General features: G+C 40.7%; 1 protein-coding gene and 1 long non-coding RNA gene across 3 annotated transcripts in view; one reads left to right on the top strand and one right to left on the bottom strand.

Annotated features, from left to right (window-relative positions):
* The window catches only part of PLD5 (phospholipase D family member 5), a 3,174,406-nt gene that overhangs the window by 2,549,454 nt on the left and 601,237 nt on the right, over positions 1 to 23,715 (bottom strand). The gene's annotated exons all lie outside the window — the stretch shown is intronic.
* Positions 1 to 23,715, top strand: part of LOC122790771 — a 452,024-nt gene that overhangs the window by 155,133 nt on the left and 273,176 nt on the right. The window lies entirely within an intron of this gene.

The raw sequence follows: 23,715 nt of genomic DNA, 5'->3' as shown, positions 1-23,715 counted from the left end.
AAACACAGTGCCTATGGCAGCAGTATGTTATAAGAGTGCGGAGGGCAGGGGGTTTATTATAAGGATTCATACTGCAGCATAAAACAACTGTCTATAAGAGTGTGGAAGGCAGGGGTTTTATTATAAGGATTCATATTGCAGCATAAAACAACTGTCTCTTCTTATGTCCAATTATACATGGCATTTGCACAGCTTTAGTCACATAAGAAAAATATCTACAGATATCAGTTAACCAACCTAATCATCATATGAGTATACAAATCATAAAATGAATTGCTGTTTGCCTGATGGGGCATTAAACAAAAGATAAAATCCCTATGTATTACAGTGATCCCAACTGCTACTCTAAAGCAGGTTTTGCAGTGCTTTTAATTAGAGAAACTGTATTGATATGCATGCAGATCCATGCAAGTTGTTTCACTTTCATGTGTTCATATCTTCAGAGAGCAACCAATCCAGAGTAGAAGGCTGTATGACAAAAAAGAGGTGCAGAGGCTTAAATCTGCACATCAAGTAAGGAAAAATATTGTTGGAATGTATATTTATATTAATGAAACACTCCGGAATTGGTTTAAAGCTTATGATAAAGACTTAGTGCTGTTCCACTCAAGCATTTGTGAGTATCATAGCAAAACCAATATTACCATATTAAAAAGATGACACTGACATATGGTGCATTTAAAAAAAAGCATGAAAAAGACAGATGATCTGCATTAAAAATGATTCCTGTCTAGAATCTGCAGAACAATTAATTTATATTACAAATGTGTTGCTAAGATGGTAACCTAATGAAAATACCTATTTGTCATGATTCTGTGGTAATTACTCATTAGTTATTTTCAGATGTGTCAGTTTAAGCTTTTCAGTGTTTTTTTACACTTCCCAAAATATTCTATTGCAAATATTAGGCTCATAGGTGAATACTGGGCAGTCAGGCAGCAGAATATCCCAATCCTGACAAATAAAGTTTAGTTGTGTACACTTACCATAAATATAGATGTTTGAGAGTATTCACTGTTGCAATCATCACATTTGGGTTATCCCTGCCAGGGTAGCCCTCTGCCAGCCCAAATACCAGAGACTTAGTATTTCTGTATCAGTTGCTGACGCTTGAGGACTGACGTCAGGTCGTCAATAGTATAAAGTAAGGCAGCCAATGCCATTACATCAGTTTTTCTTGCCCTAATATGTCAGGAGCCCCCAAGTGGGAGCCAGGTTCTGGTGGAAGAACCCCACCAGTGGAAAATAACTAGCAATATGTCCCTTGTAAGGAAAGCAGAACAACAAGGAAGAATGATAACAAAAGGAGAAAGAGAAAAAGGGGGACGGACGGAGGGAAACCAGGACTGCAACAGTGAATACACTCGAACATCTGTATTTATGGTAAGTGCACACAACTGTACTATGTTCTTCGTGTTCCACTATTGCAGTCATCACATTTGGGTACATTCCCAAAGCTGAGGAAATGGGTGGAGGCAGTCAAGGAAGTTGGGGGCTGGCGAGGATGCCCTGCAAGACTGCAGAGGCATACCCTGCCCTGGATTTAGAGAAGAGAGGCAGGTGGTAATGCTTGATAAAAGTATGAACAGATGTCCAGGTGGCAGCCTCTAGGATGTCCCTGGTGGGGACTCCTCTGAGGAAAGCTGCAGAGGTGGAGGCTGCTCTGGTGGAGTGTATTCTGACCCCACTGGGGGAAGGCTTTCCATGCTGTTTGTAGCAGAAATGGATGCAGTGTGCTATCCATTTGGAAATGGTTTGTTTGGAGATGGCTTTGCCTTCTGTCATTGTAGCAAAGCTAACCAGCAATTGATCAGACTTTCTGAAGGATTTAGTCCTGTCTAGATAGAATCTGAGCTATCTGTGCACACCTAGAGAGTGAAGAATCCTTTCCCCCTTGTTCTGGGGGTTAGGAAAAAAGGTGGGAAAATGAATGGATTGGTTGAGAGCCACACTGGACACCACCTTGGGCATAAAGGATGGGTTATTTCTGAGAGATCCCCTGCCTGCATGGAGGATAATGAAGAGTTCTACAGCCATGAGTGCTTGCAGCTCAGACTCTTCTGGCTGAAGTGATGGCTAGAAGGAATGCTGTCTTCCAGGAGAGAAATCTTAGCTCTTCAGAAGAAGTTGGTTTGAAAGGGGGCAAGGTGAGCTTTTCCAATACAAAGTTAAGGTCCCAAGCTGGTGTTAGTGCCCTTCTGGGTGGCCTCAAGTTGCTAGCCCCTCTTAGGAACTGTTTGATCAAAGGGTGTGAGAAAAGGGGCTGCTCAGTGTGAAAATGAGCAGAAATAGCAGAGGCATGAATCTTTATAGAGGAGAAAGAGAGGCCACTGTGTAGTAGGTCAGCTAAGTATTTCAGGATGAGAGGGAGGGATGCCTGTGCCGGCCTGTGCCGTATTGGCTCCCTTAGCCTGGATCCAGGTGCAGAACCTTTTCTATTTATCAGCATAAAACTTTCTGGTGTTAGGGCATCTGGCCTCATGGATAACATCCAGAAACTGTTTACTGAGGTTGGCAGATTGGTCCAGGTTTAGGGAATAAGCCAAGCTGCCAAATTGAGTGTCTGCAATTGGGGATGCATGAATTCCCTTTCCCTCTGGGTCAGGAGGTTTGGAATCTGATGAAGATGCCATGGAGGCAGTGGGGACAGGCTGTATAGCAAGGGGTACCAGTGTTGCCGGGGCCAGTCTGGAGCTATAAGAATGGTCCTTGTTTTTTCCTCCCTTATTTTGAGCAGTACCCTGGGGATGAGAGGTAGGGTAGGAAAGGCATAGACCGATAGACAGACCCAGAGGAAGGACAGGGCATCCAATTTCCAACCCATGCAGTGATGCTCCCTGGTGCAGAATGTGCTGAGCTGATGGTTGGTGTGGGTGGCAAAGAGGTCAACCTTCGGGGTTCCCCATTTCTGAGTTATTAGGGTAAAGGTACTTGGTACTTCTGTTGAGTTACCACTCATGTGGGTCCAGACGATTTCTGCTTAATTGGTCATCCAGAGAGTTGGGAGAGCCTGGTAGGAATTGTGCTAACAGGTGTAGTTGCATGGCAGAGGTTGTGTGCCAAAGGGTCATGGCCAGCCTGCACAGAGGGTAGGAGTGAGTCCCTCCCTGCTTGTTGATGTACCACATCACAGTGGTGTTGTCTGTTTTGATCAGGAGAGCCCCTGGAGAGAGAAGGGGCTTGAAAGCTATCAAGGTGTGCTACACAGCCATCATCTCTTTTTGACTTGATGTGCAAAGGGATTTGCTGTGGGCTCCATTGGCCCTATATGCACCTGCTTTCCAGGTGTGCACCCCAACCATAGTCTGATGCATCTGTGGTGAGGGTCTTAGAGGTGGGAGTAGGGGAGAAAGGCAGTCTGTTGTTGAGGGAGCATGCTGTTGCCCACCAAAGAAAATCTTTTCTGAGGCAAGGAATTATAGGTAGAAGAGTTTCCAGGTCTTGAGATTGTTGACACCAAAGGCTCTTTAGGACCCATTGAAGTTTCCTCATATACAGTCTGGCATATGGAATGAGTAGTATGCAAGATGCCATGAACCCCAGAGCTTGCAGGATCTATCTTGCAGTTAGCTGGGGCTTTGTGGCTAGTTGAGAGAAGTAGGTTGTCAGGAAATTGTTTTCTCTTGTGCAAGGTATGCCATCTGGGATGCTGTGTCCAGACTTGCTCCCAGGAAAATTATCCTTTGGGTAGGTACCTGCTTGGATTTCTTTTCATTGATTGTGTACCCTAGAGAGGTTAGGGGGGTCGAATAAGGCAGTTGTCTAAGTATGGGTAAATCTGAATATTTCTTTGTCTGCAAAAGGTAATGGCTGGAGCCAGACATTTTGTGAAAACTCTGAGAGCAGTAGATAAGCCAAAGGGAAGCACAGAGAACTGAAAGTGTTGAGATCCTGCCATGAAGCGGACATATTTCCTTGGACAGCATGGGTAGCAGCTGTTGGAGGGTGAGCATTTTGAATTTTGGGATCACCAAGAAGGTGTTTAAAATGGATAAATCAAGGATGGGGCACCAGGTGTCCTCTTTTCTGGGTACCAGGAATAGTCTGGAGTAGAAACCTTGGCCTATCTGTTCTGCAGGAATGTGGTCTACTGCCCTCATAGAGAGCAGGGAAAGAATTTGCTTTAAAGCCTCTGCCCATTGATTTGGTGGTAGATCTGGGAAGCCTTTTGGGGTTGGAAGGGTGTGCAAGGAAAATTTGTATCCCTGAGACACAATGTTCAGAACCCAGTGGTCCTTGGTAATGGTGGCCAAGGTGCTTGAGTGAAAGCAGAATTTTCCTCCTAGGTGTAAGTGAAGGTGGGCAGAGGGAGGGGGTGGGAAAGTGAGTCATTGTGAGTTCTTACCATAAGGGGGTGATTTAGAACTCCCTGGTTTTGAAGTGGAGGTATTCCACTGCCTAGACCTCTGCATTCCCTGTGGCTGCTGTCTGGGGGGGGGGTCTGTTTCCATGGGGCCTAGGCTGAGCTGGTTTACTGGGAGCAAGAAAGGACCAGTGTTTGGAGGGACAATGTCTGCTGAACCTAGGGGGCTGGACCTGCAAGAAATCCTTAACTGTTTGCATAGATTTTGCTTTTTCTTCCATCTTTTTTAAAACCTCTTCTGACTTAGTGCCAATTAAGTTATCTTTGTGCAAGGGGACATCCAACAATTTAGATTTGACATGGTCTGGCAGGAGCTGTTCCTTAAGCCATGTATGCCTTCTAATGACAGATCCAGTGACTGCTGCCCTCCAAGAAACTTTTAGTGTGTCAAAACCACAGTGCAAGGTGTGTTTAGTTACTTGACTTGCAGAATGCATTAACTCTTGTAAATCTTTAGAATCTGCCCAAGCAGGAAAGGAAGACATTTTTTGTTTAAGTAGTTCCAAGGTATGCTGCTGAAATTTCAACATATGGAACTGACAATTTAGTGCCTTAAATAGCAAGAGTAGCTGAGGTGTATACTTTTTTACCCCATCTGTCCAATGCTCGGGAATCCCTGTCTGAGGGGGTGGGATTCTTAGCAGAGGTTGCTGAAATCCCTTTTGGCCCTTGAGAAATTACCTAGGGTCAGCTGTAGGATTTTTCAAAAGATATTTGTGTGAGTCAGGGACTCTGTAGTACCTGTCTGGTTATCTGGGAGGTGAAGGAAGGGTGTCAGGAGTTAAGCTGGATTTGAGGAAAACATCCTCCACATCATCCAAGACTGGGGGGATGGCCAAGGATCTGTGTTGTGGATGATCTAGGAATTCTCTGAGTCTCTCTTTAGACTTAGGGTAGTCCTGACTCTCCCACTGGAAATGCTCCCTTAAAGTATGCAGGGTTTCCCCAAAGGAAAAATCCTCTGGGGGAGAGGCTGAAGGAATGGAATCCTCTGCATCAGAATCCTTATAAGTGGAGAGGGGTTGCATGTCTTCATATTCAGATGCATCAGATTCATCTGACTCTTGTTCAGACAAAACTACAGGGGACAGATCTCTTTTCCTTTTGGAGGGGGTAACTTGGCTTCCCCTGATTAGCATGATAAGGTCTTCCACCATTTTAAGCATTTGAGACTGAGGCAAGGTAGGAGGCATCTGAGAGTGGGTCGTCGGTTTCTTGGGTGTGGTTCGTACCCTGAGCCTAAGATACTTGGTCATTTTTGAAAGAACGGTAATCGCGAAAGAAGACGTTGGTTTGTGTCGAGATTCGGTAGTGCGAAGGATCCTTAGTCACAGAAGAGTTTTGCTGCATACCGTACTCCAAAAGGGTCTTGGTAGCAGCCTGCAAATCAACAGAATTGGGCATCAGGGGCTGCGAAAGTGCCTCACTGAGTAGCTGAGAACTGATGACTAGCTTAAAGGAAGCATCGTCGGTAGGTTTGGACCTGTGCGGTCTGTCTCTGTCTTTATCTTTACGGTTTTTTTTTGAAGATCTGCTGTCGGGTGGCTTACCAAAGTCATATCAGAATTCGAGGACTGTAAGTGAAAATATCTGGCTACAATAAGGGCCCAACAATGGATAGTTCTGGTGATGAACAAAGCACAGAAGCGACAACGGGGGACATCGTGGTCTGGGCCTAAACAAGTGATGCAGTAAAAGTGGAAGCCTCAGTGTGGTATTTGTTTTCCACAGGCGAGACAATTATTAACTTTTTCCGACATCAGTTATTGCAAGAAAAAAGGACCCCCAGTGGGGTACTTAGCTTTAGAAGACTTCAACTTCAACTCGGTAGATGAAAACTCAGGTAGCGGCTGACCGGCATTTGTGTAAACTGCTTCTGCTTCAGGCTCTATGGCAAGAAAGACTGATGTAATGGTGTTGGCTGAATTACTTTATACTGCTGATGACCTGACTTCAGTCCTCAAGCGACAGCAACCGATGCAGAAATACTAAGTCTCTGGTATATGGGCTGGCCGAGGGCTACCCTGGCAGGGATAACCCAAATGTGATGACTGCAACAGTGAAATACAAAGAACATCCTATATTATACAATGACTGGCCATTAACATTCAAGAAGTAGCATGTTGATGGGCCAGCCCAACCAGCATACCAGTTGTAAATCCAAGCATATACCAAGGGAAAAAGGTCCGGTCATTTGGACTTTCTTCCATTAATATATGACATAAAAATGTCACTTTTATTGCACTTTAAAAAAAAAAAAAACAAACAAATTTAGAAAACCGGAGACTTGAAATCAGTGAGAGAGATGGGACAGACAAAAATAAAAAGATAACCAGGTGTTTATGCACAACTAGAGAAACATACCTAATTATCCTTTTATTTTCTGTGTCCCTTCTCTCCCATATTTTCAAAATCTCCCGGTATCTTTTTTTTTTTTTTTATTAAAACAAAAAAGCAATGGAGATCTTCCTTCCTCCATTGCTTCCTATATACAGGACCCCTCACACAGCACTGATGTATTGCATAAGTGCGTGAACGAAACTCTCATACACATGCCCAGTACTTCAAAAACAGCACCAGGATATCTGAGGAAAGTGGAAGAACACCATGAAGCCACAATACAAAAACATTAAGAAAAGTAAGTAAACTTTTTCTTAAATAATGTCACTGTATAATAGCAATAACCAACTCCTTGATGTGGTATATTGAAGATTTACCCACAGTTGTCTTTGTTTAATCACTTGGCTTTGCCCTGATGATTAAACAACATGAACCAGGGGTAAATCTTCACTATACCACACCCACATCATCGGCTATTGCTATATTTAGTTCCCTCCAGCCTCAGGAAGGGCAGTACAAGATAGATGGGATTGGGGGGATTTTGAGGCTGCCCATCCAGTTAACTTGAAGGTGCAAGGGTGTTAATCTGCTTAATATGTAGTGTAATTTTGAATCTGACATAATAATGGGTCTTAATTTTATTGTTGCTTAAGATTTACTTATTTAACCTGGTATTTGAGGAACTAGTTGTTCTATGAAGGAAAAGAAGGTCAAATAAGATTAGATTTTTCATGGTTTGAAAGGCCAGACATGAATCCCCACAGAGGTGTCATGTCTAAAGGAAGAGTAGAGACAGGGAGGCCAGTCTGCCCTGATAACTAAGATTTTTGAAGTCACTTATCTTTTATGTTAGGAATCGATGATGTTTACCAAGCTGAGTTATATGTTTAGAGAAATGCATGCCAAAAGGGTTATTGTATTCAATAATTGATCTTGATCTGATGAGATATGAGTGAAGGGAAATAAAGACTTTTATGGATCTGATGGAGATGCCTTTAGAAATTAGATGAGACATATAGAAAGATTTCTTAACTACTGCGGAGACATGATGGCCAAAAGAAAAGGAATTATCAACAACAATTGCCCAGATTTCTTACGGTATCTGATTTGAGGGGTGTGTCACTGATATGATGTGGGAAAGTATAATATTTATTAAAATTAACTATATCCTGTTGTTTCACATTTAATTTAAGACCATTGTCATTGCACCAATTACTAACCCATGCTCTTGTAATTGTGACTCTATGGAAGATCAAATGACATCTCCTATTTTACCGTCATCTGCAAACTTAGATAACCATTGTCCAGGACTACTGGGCTGAAGGTCTGGGAAATAAATGCCTAATAGGAGAGGGCCCAATACTAAGCCCTATGGTACACCACTACTAGTAACTATTTTTGCTTTCCAAAATAGAGCCTGTAACTAACCGTATGGGTTCTGTCAGACAGCAAGTTGGCTATCCACTGCATAACATAAGGGCTTATATACTTACAAGTTTGTCAATAATATTTGCATGGGGAATAGTGTCAAAGGCATTGGCCAAGTCCAGATATATATATGTAGACATATTTATATATAAAACAATTTAAATGGCTGACTCTCATTTGTTTATTTTAGAAAAGTGTGTGTGTTTTTTAACTTTTTAATGTATGCCACCTCCTGTCAACTTTCCATCGATTCTGTAGGCACAGTGCAATCATCAGCCACTCCTTTAGTGACTTTTTCAAAGAAATTAATTAGACTGAAGTGGCAGGACCTTCCTTTGGGAAGTCAAATTGATGAGCATCCAGGTTTAGTAAATTCACAATTTCCAGACTAATGAGGTGAGGTACTATATTCCATAGCTTTACTTAAGAGGCAAGTGAGACTAATGGGTCTATAGTTAACAGGATCTGTTTTGGGACCACCCCTGTGCAACTTCTTTACAAGGGCTGCTCTGTAGATTTCAGAAATGTAGCAAGTGGAGCGGCCTAAATTAAAGAGGTAAAGTAGAGGTTCAGGTAGGTCGTATTTGGCAGAGATGATCAAGTAACCTGGCATATAATCTCAACCCACAGATGAGCTATTCTTTGCTATAATGGTGATCATAGGATCATAGGAAATTACTAGGCTATCGACCCAGAGGTCATTTGAAGCCAAGCCGTTTCAACCCAATGTAATACCATAGAGGTACTAGTCAATACCCAAGATTGCATTTAGTGATGACTGCCCATGTCCAGGAGAGTTGTGGGCACTATCCCCAGTAAGAATTTACAGACACCATTCCACTTGTCCAGATTCCTCTTGGACAGTGTCATAGAGGTGCTCTGTTTCACATGAATCGATAGCCTGTTCCCAAGACGTGGCAGTCACTAGGAGACAAATCTGTCCCTCCAGGAAGTCGTATTTAAGTCACATGCCATATTTAAGTCCTTGGAATGGGTAGCCCTTGACCTATTTGATTTATGGATATGGAGTAAGTTCATTAGGTTTGGGTCTTGGGTTGCTCTGTAGGGCAGGCATAAGTCTCCCCTTAGAAATCAATACAATACAGAGTATAATGACAGGGACTTTAGTTGGTCTGTGTAAGGCACATGCTGGAGGCCCTTGATCTTCTTTGTTAGAAACCTCAGAGATATTTCTAAATGCTGCAGGTGCTTAGTACGGTACATACAGAACGGGGCATTATACTCCATTATGGGCCAGATAAGTGCCACGTATAGGGAAGTTATAACCTATTTATTTATTTATTTACACTTTACACATTTTTGACCAGGTTATTCCCACTAGACCAATGGCCTCTTTTCTGGGGAGACCTGAGGTGGTATTTATAAAAACTAGGGGAAATTTGCCCAGTCTACCAGGGAATTTCCCCTACTGTTTCCTGTTACTGTGACAGACCATAGAGTAGTAGCAGTGCACACTGGGAAGAGATGGAACTGCAGTCAAGTGTTTTTGAGAGAGGTGGTGTTCTGACGACTGTTTTATAAATGGTGGCTTAACACATGAAAACTTCCTGACAATGAAGGATCAAATTGAACGTAGCACAATTGCTGCTTCTTAGGGTGATATAACGGATCACTGCAGTTTTTAAGATGAACAGGATATTATGCAATTAGGATCAGAGGTTATAAAGCACAGAGCATGCTCACACTCAGTTTGTTCCTCTGAGATGCATAAAATAAGCACTGTTTGTGATTTACCAAAGAAAAATACTACAGCCTAATCAAATGTAGTTCAGAAAACAGCTTCAGCTACTACTACAAACTTTCCTTAATAAGAAGCTAGAAAATTACCTGTTGTACAAATTCCATCAGTTTCAGGTCAGCAAACTCATCAGTGTATTGTTTGGGACACTGTTATATCTCCTTTAGGCTTCTCTGGAAATAAGAGCCTTTACTCCATGTAGGAAAAGAGCCTTTCTGCGATGCAACATTTAAAACATTTGTACTTGATGAAACTTTTCTTCTGAAATGTAACTTAAAAAAACTGTCTCCCCCATGAACTAATCAAACCTTTGTTGGTATGAATATTCAACTAAAACGTTTTGTTGTGGCACAGTTTTATATAGCTGATATTCAATCTGGACAAGTTAAGACATTCTTTTCTTCTCTCTACCATTCTGTTTTAGAGGTTGAAAAAAATACATGCTGATAGAAACATTTGGAGTGGTACATGGGCGTTATGAGGCATCTTAAAAATGACACAGGCATACTTAGTCCATATTCCTTGTGCCATTCATATGCATGGCTAAAAGCTTATCTGCATTATGCGGGACAACCTAAAAGATGTTTTTGTGGATCTGCTCATCATTTAACTCAAAATTACCTTAATGTGGGGAAGTAGACCCAACTTTTTGTAGGAATTTCAGTTCAATTGTCCTCAGGTTCAAGATGCTGACAAACCAAACCTGCCCACTACTGCTTCTGTACCACCTGAAATTCCAACATCCGAAAAGGAAGTTGTAAATGATACTGTTAAAGTGATATTGGTGAACAGCCTAGTCCTAATGCTGTGAAGACAAAAATGGAAAAGGTGCTACTGTTAGTGTGAATGTCGTGAAGAACATACCAGTGTTGGTGACATTGACACTGTTAATACTGCTGGGAAGGGGTTAGAAAAAGTAAATTAAAACATAGGATGAAACACATTGCAAAACAAGAGAAAGGAATAATATAGCAGTATGTAGGCTCAATGTCTTAGCCTTATAAATGAAAACAGGCATTTCATAGTCTTAGAAAAATGTGAACTTCTCCCTACAGATATAATTTGTTTGCTTTACGTCAGATTATTGACAGAAATGCAACTGTGGCAAAAAGTTGTTTGCAGTGATAATGATTACTAGTCTTTTGGGAATGATCTATGTTGGGACATGCAATATTATATAAAAAAACTTTTCAAATTATTGGATGTTGGAGTCTCACTTCCAGGATGTTTTGCTGTCTGTGACGTTGGCTGTTCTTTTGGTATATTTTGTTTTATTTCTATACATGCTACTACTGTTGCAAAACAGTTTGAAAATATACTTAGTGTGAAAATTTATTTAGATCCTTGCATGTGCATGTTCGAGTGTCTTTACCTGTTATCATTGCTGGCGATCTAAATTTTCACAAAAATTACTGAAAAGGTTAATAATTATGTTAAATGTTTGTGGGAGGTTTGTGAAGAGGGGGACTTAATCTAGAACCTAGTTTGGGGCACATTTATGTGAGGAGATCTTTTGCTACTGAATTGATTACATAGCTTATACTCATATGAGGTCCTTATATGAATATAATCTGCTTAATTTTGGTATTTTGGACCATGAAGCTTTATTTTTTGTCCACAGAGAATTTAATAAACAAGTCCTATTAGGTAAGAGAATTAAAAAAAATGACTAGGAAAATTATAGATACAACTTAATGAAAACGAGAGTGTGGCACATTGGCAACAACATTTAACTTTGGCAGATATAATCGCTTCTCTGTCTGACTTGTGACTTCTTTATAGCAAAAGTTTAAAACTTTATATTGTGTATTGGGAAAAGCTATGTGAACTCATTATAAAAAGCTGTAAGGTAATGTCTTATGGGATTATGAATCTGCTGTACAATGTAAAATGTGCATGCTATGCAGTTTTTAGAAAAAGTTGCAAAACATTACTGAAGAAAAAAATCATTCTTTTGTTATATAAACAAAAATGTGTTGCTAAAGGGATAATGGTAGACGTTTCCTCTTTTCTAGGGAAAATTATAAAATATGAGCCATTTTGCATGGCAGCCTTACAGGGCTCTGATTTCACACACTTTTTGTTACACAAGACACTATTACAGAATATCTTGAAAATGATGTATTGCATCTGTATGCTAAAAAACTATCCTGTACAACAGTGAAGGGAATACCACAACTTGGTCAAACTGACAACAAGTTTCGAGAATTGCCTATAGCCTTGGATGAATTACATAAGCCTTAAAATTGTTTCTAAGAATATGTCTCAAGGTATGGATGGTATACCCTTTCAATTTTACACTGACATACCATTATTTCAGGAAAAAAACAGTTTTGCCTATTTTAAATTATTGGCTTGCTAAGTGCATTAAACACTCTGCTGTTTGTGATGGGGTTTTAAATTTCATATATAAAAAAGGGATAGATTCAATTTAGCCAACTGGAGACCCCTGATACTCAATAACACTGATTACAAAATATTTTGTAAGATTTTGCAGCAAAGATTATCTAAGGTTACTACGAAATTATTCTATGATGGGATTTTTATTTGGATACCAGGAAAAAAATATAAGCATTTACTGATCCTATTACTGGAAATAATTGATAAAATTCAGAATAGATATGGATTACTTCTGGCGTGTGATTTTTACAAAGCTTATGATACTTTTGTTTATGGCAGCTTTTGTGATATCCTGAAAAGTAAAAATGTTAGTAATGAAATCATATCAATGTCACAAGACAGTTATACAAATTCACTAAACCTTTGATTAATAGGAATTTAGGGAAAGCAATTTCTTTTCAAAGTGGTATAAAACAGGGTTGCCTGCTGAGCAGTTTGATATTTAGTTTAGTTATAAATGCTGTATTGCATGAATGGGCATTATTTCACAAATATAAGTCATTTATTCTTGCTAATTCTGTTTTGTTTTCTACACACTTGCCTTATAAATCTGATTAAATATAGTGGCATGTAACACTGCTGATGTAAAACAGTTTTTTACAACAGAAACTACATAGGCTTATAATTTAATGTTCAAACATATAAGGGATTTTGGATTGTGTCCAATTTTCAAAGTACTATTTTTTCAAAATAAGATTATAAATATACTAGGGGTTGCCTTTCGCAATTGTACTGTTTATTATAAACAATGATTGGTCTAACATTGCTACATACTCAAGTGTGCTAGCTTGCACTGTATTTGAATTGTTTTGATTGCTGTTTTAGCTACTTTTCTGTATATATTTAAAAAAATACCTTTTCTGTAACTAGTGTAGTCCAAATTCAGATTTGCTGTATCCAGGACTGTATGAAAGCTTCTAACCCCCCAAGCTTTCTGTGTTGGACGGAAGCCTTCTAGCTTATCAGTGGGAGTGGTAAGCACTAGGTAACCTATCTACCACATAAGGAGTGGTTCTGGCCCAGAAATTGTAGTTATTGGCCGTTTGGGCAGTTTTTCCATCTCTCTCAACTTTCTGATTTAAAAGCCCACATTTGCACTTGTTTTCCCCCTTTCCTGTAACTAGTTTGGTCCAGATACAGATTCTTACTTTTAGCACTTGAATTTGCTTATTCGTGATCAGCACTTGTTCAGAACTTGTAAGCACTAAATAACCTATTAATTACTACAACACTCAACCTTCCTCATTACCTAGAGGAAAACAGTTTTGGTACTTAATTTCCTCACTTGCTTAGAGAAAAACAGCTCTTGTACTCACTTTCCTCACTTATCTAGAGGAAAATAGTTTTTTATTCAGGCATGTCCAAGGGTCAGCTCCCAGTGTTCTCTCCTGTCTATCTGATGAATCTGGGCATCTTGGGGCAATGTAGAAATTGCCTCATGTACACAGACAACCCTCTCCTCCTACCACCCAACACTACAACCTGTGAGAGATGCACTTATCTAGCCAAACTGGAGGTAAAGCTCTCTCCAATCAAGACTGAACTTGACAGTCAAGAGGAGAAGGTAAACACTTGCACCACACCACACTCATCACATAGTCTCACTAAATTTGCACCACCAAAATCCACACATAGAAACACGAAAACATTAGTGGAGGCTCTCAATAATAATCTGCTCAAGCAACAGAGACCACCAAAGCAGAAATGCAAGCAACCTCCACCCCCCCCCCAACATAACCCAAATGACACATAGCCCGCAGACTCAGTGTGCCACTCAACCACAGCCAATAAGGCAAAACAACATACCCAACACACTAGTCATAGGTAACTCTATAATCAGGCACACTGATGTCCCACTCACCAGGCTAAACAAGGAGAAGGTTACTGTCAGCTGCCTGTCAGGTGCCAGGATCCGCCACATAACCCACGCACTCAGGTCACTCCACAACAAGTACAAATATGACTCTGTCATTGTCCATGTTGGTGTGAACGACCTGAGATGTACCTCCCTGGACTACATGAAAAGAGACATGAAAGAGCTCTCCGATCTTGTAGCCCAGGCAGGTATGACCCTAGCACTGAGTAGCATTCTGCCATCACCCAGAATGATGCCGTAGTACAAGGACAAAATGATTGACTTTAACAATTGGCTAAGCTTCTGGTGCCATTCTAAAGGGATCCAGTGTCTGTCTGCCTGGGATGACATGGTTGACAGACCACGATGCTTTGCCAGAGATGGCCTGCACCTGTCACTCCTGGGATTCCAGATACTGGCTAAGGTTCTTGCCGCCCCTATAGTGCCTTTTTTAGGCAAGGTTCAAATGACAAATTCACCACCATAACAGGAACAGGCAAGCAAAAACTGAGGGTGATGCTACTCAGTGCCAGAAGTCTAAATCTCAAAATGCACTCACTCGAGGCACTGCTTAAAATGGAGAACATTGATATCTGTGCAGTGACTGAGACCTGGTTCAAGGCTCCAGAGAGCACCCCTGCACTACCAGGCTATAACTCATACCACACTTTTTGGCCATGTAACCTGGACCGGAACACCAAAGGTGGAGGTGTATCAATATTCATTAAGGATATCCACACCTCCAGGCTAGTTGCTCAACATAATGCAGCCGAGGTAATCAAAGTACAACTAACTCTGGGCAAAACTGCAATCCAAATTGAAGCTTGCTACAGATCACCCAACATGCCCCAGGATTCCCACTCCTCTTTTCTTGATGCACTGGAAAATATTAGGGTTCAACCAACCACCCTAATAATGGGTGATTTCAACTACCCCACCATTAACTGGGAAAACTACTCATGTACCAACTCCTTCGCTCAACGCTTTCTGGAATTCATAAATTCCAATGCCCTGAATCAACTTATCCACACCACCACCAGGGGCAACAATATCCTAGATCTAGTCATTACCAATATGAGTGACCGGTGTTCCACACCTGAAGTCAATGCCTCATTGGTCCGATCCGACCATAAGCTAATTACCCTAGATATTGACATCCTGCCTCCACCCCCCCATTAAGGAATCCATGGTAAAAAATTTCTCCAAAGCCAACTTCATGCTTCTTAAGACAGAAGTGGTGAACTTCATGACACCCATGCAGATGGACAATACAGTTACGACTACTGAATCCTACACAATTGCACTTTATAAGCACTTACATGAGTGCATGGATCATGCTATCCCAAACAGAACCAAGATGCTATCCTCCAAAAAAAGAAGCCAATATGGCGGTCCCCTGCCATAAACAAACTGTACAACAGAAGGAAGAAACTCTTGCAAAAGAGAGTAAAATCCCACGAGTGGAGGAGCTCCCTGGTCAGCCTCAGTAAGAAGCTGCGATCCCTGATAAAATCCTCCAAAGCTAGTTACGAAAACAAAATCACCACTGATTCTAAAGACAACCACAAAGCATTCTATAGCTATGTCAAGAATCTGAATGGCAACACTCAGATCTGCTCTGAGTTACAGCACAATGGCACTAAATATACAGACCCAACTGATATTGCCAATATCCTGGCAGATAGGTTCAGTGCTAACTTTACCCCCCTCTCACCCCCTAAAGAGCCCATCTCTATACCGGAAGAATGCAAAGTTCCTGTAATCACAGCTGCACAGGTAAAAAACACACTCTCCAAAGCCAAGAACACAGCATCCATGGCACCAGACAACATCCCAGGCTGCGTTCTACACGAACTACAGAACGAACTGGCACCCCACCTAAGTACCATGTTCAATAATAGCCTCACCCAGGCTTAGTGCCAGCTGAATGGCACACAGCAACGGTTATCCCACTACACAAGGGGGGAGCCACCACGGACCCCGGGAACTACCGCTCCATTAGCCTGAGGAGCCTGGTCTGCAAGGCCATGGAACGTATCATCATGGAACTTATAAACAAAGACATTGGTAATCTTCAAACTCTGGATCCCACCCAGTTCAGGTTTGTAAAAGGCAGATCATGTCTCCTAAACCTGTTAGACTTCTTTGAAGCAGTCACCAAAGACGTAGACAAGGGTAAGGTGGTTCACACAGCCTATCTAGATCTTGCCAAGGCTTTTGACACCATCCCCCACTCTGGAATTATAGATAAACTAACTAAACTAGGTATAAATCCCTATGTCACAAGATGGGTTGCCAACTGGCTCACTGACAGAACCCACACTGTGAAAGTAGCAGACTCCAAATCCAACTTCAGACCAGTGACAAGTGGAGTACCACAGGGTTCAGTCCTGGGTCCTCTCCTGTTTGGTATCTACTTCTCTGAAGTACAGGCTAACACAAAAGGTCTTTGGCTAATGAAGTTCGCAGATAACTGCAAACTAGGAGCCATAATCGAAACTCCTAATGATGTGGACATCCTACAAAAGGGCCTCACTGAGACAGATGCCTGGTGTCAAAGCCATGGCCTCAAGCTCAGTGCCAAAAAATGCATTGTCATCCCCTTTGGTAAAAACTCTGTACCCATGAACTACAACATAGGCGGTAGTATACTTAACACTGAAAGTGTGATAAGAGACCTTGGGACACAGGTGGACAGTAGTCTCTCCTTTGATAATCACATTGCCACAGTAGTCAGGAAATCCTTCTATGTGGCACACCTCATCACAAAAGGTTTCTCATCCAGAAAAAAAGAGGTCATTGTTCCCCTCTACTCATCAGTCATTAGACCCATTATAGAGTACAATGCCCCTTTTGGTATGTACCTCACAAGACATCTACAACAACTGGAAAGGCCGCAGAAATACCTCACAAAGATGATTACCAGCCTCAAACAGATGCCCTGCTCAGACTGTCTCAAAAAACTCCAGCTTTACTCCGTCACATATCGCCTACTCAGAGGTGATCTCTGCCTAATATACAAAGCTATGTCAAACCCAGAGCTGTTGGACATGCTCCACTTAAAGAAATCCCAATCCCTCAGAGCTACACGCTCTAGGGACCTAAACCTCGTCACCACAATAAACAGAACAGGGATAGATTCCTGTCCCAAAGACTTCCCATACTCTGGAATAAACTACCTATCTATAGCAAACAAAGTTCCTAATCAGCACTCTTCAAGAAAAATCTTGATGATTGGATGGGAAATAAGAAATTCACCCCGGGCATCACCTCTGCGGCTCTGCTCACCAGTGGCACAGGAAAATAATTTTCTTGGGTGGCAAAAGCCAGGGTACCTTTTGGCTGGGCTTGTATAGGCCCCAGGGCCGATAGCCTAGTACCTACTTATGAACCTATGAGATGAACATGTGGAACTCTTTTTTTTTTTATCATTCCAAAAGAAAGTTTACATACAAGATAGATTATATATATGAATTGTTTATCCATTCCCTAAGTGAGAGAGAGAGAGAGAGAGAGAGAGAGAGAGAGACAGAAAAAAATACTGTTAGAATCATTGTATATGGGAAAATGCGGACTAAATTTGTATAGCCCAGTTGTGTTTCTGGCACTTTTGAAAGTACACTGGATTCATTTTTTTTAAAATCCGGAACAGAAATTGAGATTTATTAGAATGAGTTTTATGGCATAAATTTAAAAAAAGTTTGGGATCATAAGATCGGAAGAAACTTGTTTCTCATTACCTTGCTAATGAATGTGTACATAAATATATTTAAAGAAGGCTGTCCTTAACTCAGCTATACAAGATAGGAGGTTGTGATATGCATTCGTAATAGATAAATACTATTATATTAGATCTTGGAGTGAGTTATCTCCTTTGTTTGCAGTGGTATTTGCTAACAGCTGCACTCTCCTAGTACATACGAATTACAAGATTTGTTTTATGAAGATTAATGCTAGGTAGACTACTGTTAATGGCTTGATGAAACATAAGATTAAGGAGAATAGACTCTGCAATATGTGTTTTTGCGAATAATCAATCCATGGCACATGCTTTATTGTACTGCCTGAGAGTTCAGATTATCTAGACTCAAGCATTATGTGATTGTAATCTTGTAGAAATATCTTCTGTTCCAATGCATCATCTAATGTACAGTTTTTATGACAATTTCAACTCTCATATAACAGATGTTTATGATAAAATATTAACTAGTGCAGCTTGGATATTGTGGTCAACTCACTGTGATGAATTATTGTACAACAAACTTCAGGATTGCTCCTTGATAATTGGGAAGCTGAAGAAATGTTTGTGGCAGAAGGAGTGGGGGATTGTTACTTGACATTGCTTTTTTTCACTTTTCTTTTAATTATTAATATGTATAATTTCATGTGTTATCTATAAATATTGAATTTCTGTATCTTGCTATGCATGTGTGATGTATGATGTGAAAATGTATGTGCAATAATATACCCCTATTCTTTTTGATGAGCGCTGTGGGATCTTTTCATCTACCTGAAATACTATCAACTCAGGTAGATGGGGCCTTGGTTAAGTGTTTCATCTGAAGGACTGATCAAAGAAAGTATCTTTAAAATCAGACAATAGTTTACCAGTACAGATTTGTAACAGATCCCTTCATTCACAGATGTGAATGGTATTCCCTCACTATGCCAAACCACAGTCAAATCAGTGAGCCAACATCCCCATCCCCCCGAATATCTATGGCCATGCACTGTGGGGAACTGTATGTTTGCTGAAAACTCAGATCCCCACAAATGACAGTACTACTACTCCTGGTGTTTGCTTTCACCTTTGGATGAATGAATTGGCCATATGGCTGTTACCTCTGTGGAATAAGTGAGACACCTCTTGCTTCCACCTATAGCACTCTATCCAAGTGTTCCACATCAGTCAATGTGTCTTCCAATCTCTTCCTAAAATCCCTCAAATTCCTTGGAATGGTAAAGCCCATCCCTCTCTATCAATCCATCAGTCACCCAAGCTGCTAATCAAATCCAGGATGGTCAGGTTGTAATCAGAGTTTTATTCATTTATATGCCACCAGAACAGCTAATTATACATGTTTTTGGGAATATTGTGGCCCAGGAGATCAGAAAAATAAAATAAAATGAAAAAAGTACGTTCAGTTTATTAGCTCGTTTTCTGAGGAATATTCATCCATTTTTGTTAAACAAATGTCATTGTTTGAATGCTTCTAATTTTATAAAATACTTAGGTATTATGGGTACCCCAAATATTACTAAATTCAGAGAAAATGTTGTAGTTAATCTATGGAATGGCATTAATCTTGATATTTCAAAACTGAAAACAAAACTTTTTCTTGCTGTCTGGCATAACCTTCAAAATAATGAACACATTTCCTGAATTATTTTTAACATGTTATGTCTTCAATAAATGTTTCTTTAATAATAATCATTTTTTCTTAGTAAATGCATATGAGTCTCAACACACATAGCAGTACAGGTCAGTAGGTTCTGTGCTCTAAAGCCTAATATGAGGGACTAAAAATCACCTAATCTCTACGTTTGACATTTAATCTCAGTTTGGGAAGCTCCTTAAAAATGTTATTGTATGATAAAGGAAGAGTTTGTGTCTTCCCCATTTGATTATTCTTTTGAAGACGTTAGTTTCTTAAAAGAATATTTATAAAGTGACTATCCATTTTCATTTTATCATGTTTCAGATGACTTATTGCATAAATCTTTCTAGAAATTACTTTCAGCACATAACTGGCACTTTAAATATTAGAAAAGTCTTCAGGTTATCCATCTTATACAGTCTAACTCTAATGTGCTTTTGAGCAACAACATAATTTAATTGGTTTGCTTGCTTGTGTTACAAAGATTATATAACAGACTGCCAATCAAGGAAAAATTAGTCATAAAAGAACAACTTAATAACAATGAACGTGCTCTATACTGACTGTGAAACACTGGATAAAAATGCACATCGGTCCCACTTAATTATATTCAATGCTAAGGGTTGAACAATCAGTAAATCAGAGCAGTTTCAACATAATTCCTTCATTGTTTTTATGGCCTTCCCTTCTACATTTGGCAATTCTATCTGTTCTATTTATTAGGACTACAACAGGAAACTTTGTAGCACATTACACACTGATTACCAAAGCATTAAATTACCAATCAGTTATTACAAAGTAATCAACAAAATAGGGGTAGCCCTTTATAGATGCTGTAATCACATTGCACTTCATGGAGCATCATGATTACCCTCCAAAATCAGAGAAAAAAAAACAAAAAAAAACAAAGTGCTTCTGAAGAGTGAGACACAGCCATAGCAGTGCTTTCAGAGGTGTGTAACAATTTTTACACACCCTCTAAGTGCTGTTACAGTCAGGACTCATGGATCATAGGATCATAGGAAGTCACTAGGCTAATGGCCCTAGGGCCCTTACAAGGCTAGCCAAGTTCTACCCTTATTTCCATGATCAGCACCTAATATCCATGTCCAAGAGGGGCACAGGTGGAAGTCCCAGGGTGAATTTACAGTTACCTATCCAATCGTCCAGAATGCATTTGAAGAGGGCAATGAGTTGCTCAGTTTGACATGAAGTGGGAATCTGTTCCAAATATGTGGTAGAAGGTTCTATTAATGTCACATACCATGTAAGGTATTTAGCATGAGTAACCTGTGTACCATTTGACTTGCGGATGTGCAGCATTTCCAGTAAAGCAGGGTCAGAGATTGCCTTGCATGCAAGGCAGAGATCGCCTCTGCTTAGTCTGTATAAAACAGAATAAAGTGACAGTGATGTCAGACAATCCACATAGGACAGATGCTGAACGCCTTGAATTTTCCTTGTGAGGAACTTTGTGGTTTCTCCAGTTGCTGCAGGTGCTTGGAAAGGTACATACCAAAAGGGGCATTGTACTCAATTATTAACCTGATGAGGGAAGAGTACAGGGAAGTTATAACTTCTTTTTTTCTGGAGTTAATGCCCTTACTTATGAGATGAGCAATATAGAATGCCCTTCTTACCACTGTGGAGACATGGTGATCAAAGCTAAGACTGCTGTCATCCTGTGTGCCCAGGTCTCTCACTACTGAGTGCATGCTTAGGGTGTTGCTATTAATGTGGTAGTTAGCAGGAACATTGTTCTTACCGAAAGGGATGATAATACATTTTTTAGCATTGGGTTTAAGACCATGACTTTGGCACCAATCATTTGTTTGTGTAAGACTCTCCCAAGTGATGTTAACATCATTTGGAGATTCTATGAGCATTCCCAGTTTGCAGTCATCAGCAAACTTTGTCAGCCAAAGACCTTTAGTTATTGCTTGTACTTCAGAGAAATAGATTCCAAAAAGTAGAGGTCCCTGGACTCATCCTTGTAAAACATCATTGGTTGCAGGTCTGCTGTTGGAGGTGGATTCCCATATTTTGACTATATGCGTTCTATCACTGAGCCAGTTGGCGATATAAGGATTGATACCTAGCTGGGTGAGTTTGTCAATGATCTCTGAGTGGGGGATAGTGCCAAAAGCCTTGGCTAAGTCTAGGTAGGCTATATGCATAGATTACTCCCTCATCCAGGGCCTTGGTGACTGTCTCAAAGAAGCCACCAGGTTTAACAGGCATGATCTCCCTTTGACAAATCCAAAATGAATAGGGGCTAGTGTTTGGAGATTACCTATATCTTTGTTGATAAGGTCCAAGATGACTGGCTCCATGACCTTGCAGATAAGGCTAGTTAGGCTAATAGGTCTATGGTTCCTTGGGAAGCACCACCTTTGTGCAAGGGAATAACGGTGGCCATTTTGTATTCAGCTGGGACAAAGCCAGTGCTTAGGCTATGATTGAAAAGAGAACCCAATGCTGTTGCTAATTCTTGTTGGAGCCCATGTAGGATGCAGCCTGGAATGTTATCAGGTCACATAGACAATGTATTTTGGCCTTAGAGAGGGTGTTTATGACCTGCTATTTAGAGATACAAGGTAGGGGAGAGGTGGGAGGGATGTCATGGGGCACTTATGACAGAGACAAGGGGAGTGACGTTTTCACAGAACCAGTTGGCCAACAGGTTAGCTATGTCCCCAGCTCAGTTTGGCACAAATCTGAGTCTTTCCTTTTTGTTTATGGATGTAACTAACAAATGTCTTATGTTTGTCCTTAGTTGAGGAAGCTAATTTGGATTCATAGTTTACTTTAGAGGACTTCACAAGAAGTCTTATTTGCTTGTTTAAGCCAAAGAGGGAGTGTTTCGAGTTTAGGGCTCGCTCCATCTTACTCTTAGATAATAATATCTTCCTCTTTTGTAAAGCCTGTTAATGGCAGTTGTCCACTAGGCAGGTTTGCTCTTCATTAAGTAGCTTGTTTTAGTCTTATCAGGTATGGCTGAGTCAATGCAGTTATACAGGTGTATGTATAAAGTACTGGTGTAGAACTCGGCATAGTTGCCAGTTCCATCTGAGGGGGAGATGCAGTGAAGCTACGTATACCATCCTGTAAAAGGTTATATTCTGCTTTGTAAAAGTTTTCTAGTTTAATTGCTGCTGGGAGGGGGGGTCAGGTGCAATAGTTATTTAGAATGAGACCGATTTGTGGTCAGATCTCACCAGGGAAGACCTCACAGTGGGGGTGCTACAGTGGTCCCCCATATTGGTACACACCAGATACAGGATGTTGACACCACTTGTGGGGGTGTCAACCAGATGGTCCAGGGCATTGGCGTTAACAATGTCAAGGAGCCTTTGGGCAAGTGAGTTTGAGCATGAGTAATTTACCCAGTTAGTGGATGGGTAGTTAAATTGCCCAAAACCATGGTGTTCCTATGTATCTTGATAGACTCAAGTAGGTCCAAATAGGCAGAGTTGGTGTTCTGATTCATGGAGGGGGTCCAGTAACTGGCAATGACTTGAATAGGTGTCCTACCAACAGTTAATTGCACCTGAAGTATCTCCAGGGAATCATACTGTTTAACCAATCTGGAGGTGAATTTATCTTTAATGAATGTTGATACACCGCCTCCTTTAGTTTTCACGCCATCAGTCTGTGGTCTAAATGTGTGGAAGGAGGTGTAACTCAGTATGGCTGGGGTACTCTCCAGAGCCTTGAACCAGGTCTCCGTGACTGCACAATGTCTGCATGTTCCAAGGTAAGGACTGCTTCCAGTGAGTGCAGTTTCATGTTAAGACTCCTAGCGTTTAGCCGTATAACTTTGAAGTTGTTTTTAGATGGAGTTTTTACATTGGGAATTTTGTCCTTGAAATAGTGCCTAAAAAAGGACTATGGGGGATAGCAAGAGCCTTAGCCAGTAGCCAAAATCCCAAGGGTAACAAACGAAGACCATCTCTGGTAAAACATCGAGGTCTGTCAATCATGTCATCCCAGGGTGACAGATACTGGATCCCCATATAATGATACCAGAAACTAAGCTAATTATTGAAGTCAATTATTTTCTGTTTGTAGTGAGGAATCTTAGGTGAAGGTAAAATGCTTCTTAAAGCTAGAAACATACCTGCTTGAGACACATAATCTGAGAGCTCAATCATGTCTTTCTTCATACAGTCCAAAGAGGTATGTCTCAAGT

The sequence above is a fragment of the Protopterus annectens genome, chromosome 1.part2 (genome assembly GCF_019279795.1).
Source record: "Protopterus annectens isolate FY-2018-M chromosome 1.part2, PAN1.0, whole genome shotgun sequence".
Lineage (NCBI taxonomy): Eukaryota > Metazoa > Chordata > Ceratodontiformes > Protopteridae > Protopterus > Protopterus annectens.
The sequence above is the reverse complement of the archived record's forward strand: the minus strand, read 5'-3'. Positions and strand labels throughout refer to the sequence as shown.